General features: G+C 62.5%; 1 non-coding gene across 1 annotated transcript; it reads left to right on the top strand.

The window, feature by feature from the left end:
* Positions 1–744: 744 nt before the first annotated feature.
* On the top strand, positions 745–863 carry LOC142861998 (5S ribosomal RNA). Its single transcript, XR_012913144.1, has one exon. It is a non-coding gene; the product is annotated as a 5S ribosomal RNA (ribosomal RNA).
* Positions 864–1,882: the final 1,019 nt, after the last annotated feature.

Genomic DNA, 1,882 nt, shown 5'->3' with positions numbered 1-1,882 from the left:
ATTTTTAGCGAGTCCACACGCCAGGGTGGTCGGGGTCCAATGCAGCCCCGGCCAGGCCCAGGCCCCTTGGACTGGGCCACAGGAGGACACGGAGGAGGGTCCCGGCCCCCACGAAGCGGTGCCGGCAGTTCTCCACGGGCTTGGGCGTTTTCCAGAGGTAGGAGATGGAGGGGACTGATTTCTTCAGCGCCCCCCAAACCACGCCACCCCACCCCACCCATGGGACACATCCCCAGAGAGAGACGCCCCATACACTGGCTGTGCCCCAGCCCTGGCCCGGGGGAATAGGCGGCAGCCCACCCACAGGGCGAGGGGGGGGCGCAGCTGAAAGGGGTTGTGGGGGAGGGCGGCCCCTGGCTGGGGTCAAAGGGCGAGCGTCCCGCGCGTGCGCAGTCAGCGGCAGCGACGCGCTGGGGGTGGGCAGCGGGTAGGTGAAGGAGGCCGGGCGAGGAGACGAGGGGGGCTGGGAGGGCTCCACCTTGGCGAGTCCAGCCGTGGAGGCGCATCTTGTGTGAGTGTGAGTGAGTGTGAGTGTGTGTGTGTGTGTATAGAGAGACAGCCCCCCACCCCGCCCCGCCCCGCCCCGCCCCGCCCATCACCCCCGTCCCTGGGAGCCAGCGGGACCCGGCCGGCGAACTCAACCGGCCCGGCCCGGCCCGGCGCGGGGCCTGGGGCGGGAGGCGGCGGCGGGGAAGCCCAGAGAGGCTCGGCTTCTCGAGCGGGGCAGGGGCGCCCTCCGCCGCGGTCTAGGGCCACACCACCCTGAACGCCCCCGATCTCGTCTGGTCTCGGAAGCTAAGCAGGGTCGGGCCTGGTTAGTACTTGGATGGGAGACCGCCTGGGAATACCGGGTGCCACAGGCTGCTGCTTTTTTTTTTTTTTTCTTGCCTCTTGTTCTGTCCCCTTTCTGGGAGCGAGGCGGCGGCCCGGGGTGGGGGTCACCCCCACCCTCAGCGCCCGCGCGGTGCCTGGCGCCCCAGCCCGCACCGTGGGGCCTCCTCTTGTCCCAAGCCGCGACACCGCCGCCACGCGGCAGCATGCGTGGCATCTGGACTGTCAGGTCTCAGACCAAAGGTCTGCTCTGTGGGAACCGACACGCTGGAGGAAACCTTGAGAGTCTGAGAGGGGAGGGAGTTCCAGAAGAAGGCCAGGATGTCATTTTGAGGGAGTATGTGACCAGAACTCGTCCCGTTGCTTTTGGGGTTCTATGGGCTACACGCAGGAATCTTTGGTGGTGGCACCTGATGTTGGGGGATCCGGAGTCACACCCAGACCTGCTCCACAGGCCTCCTTTTACTTTTCTCTTCGGATTCATTATTTTTAAAAAGTGTCTCTTACCTCTAGGATTGCATTTTCTTTTCTCTCTCTTTTCAAGCAGATGATGGGAGTACAAGTATTCAGGTGACATGTGTTGCCCGTGCCGCCCTCCCCCCTGTGTTCTTTTTTTTTTTTTTTTTGAGACAGAGTCTCGTTTTGCTGCCCAGGCTAGAGTGAGTGCCATGGCGTCAGCCTAGCTCACAGCAACCTCAATCTCCGGGCTCAAGCAATCCTGCTGCCTCAGCCTCCCGAGTAGTTGGGACTACAGGCATGCACCACCACGCCCGGCTGTGTTTTTCTATATATATTAGTTGGCCAATTAATTTCTTTCTATTTTTAGTAGAGACGGGGTCTCGCTCTTGCTCAGGCTGGTTTCGAACTCCTGACCTGGAGCAATCCGCCCGCCTCGGCCTCCCAGAGAGCTAGGATTACAGGCGTGAGCCACCGCGCCCGGCCCCCCCTGTGTTCTTATTCATATACCTCTCATGTTGTTCCAGCGTATTGTGGGGGTACCAATGTTAAGGTCGGGTGCCTTGCCCTCTCCAAGCCTCCCCCCTCGGGTCAG

Source organism: Microcebus murinus, chromosome 18 (genome assembly GCF_040939455.1).
Source record: "Microcebus murinus isolate Inina chromosome 18, M.murinus_Inina_mat1.0, whole genome shotgun sequence".
Classification (NCBI taxonomy): domain Eukaryota; kingdom Metazoa; phylum Chordata; class Mammalia; order Primates; family Cheirogaleidae; genus Microcebus; species Microcebus murinus.
The sequence above is the reverse complement of the archived record's forward strand: the minus strand, read 5'-3'. Positions and strand labels throughout refer to the sequence as shown.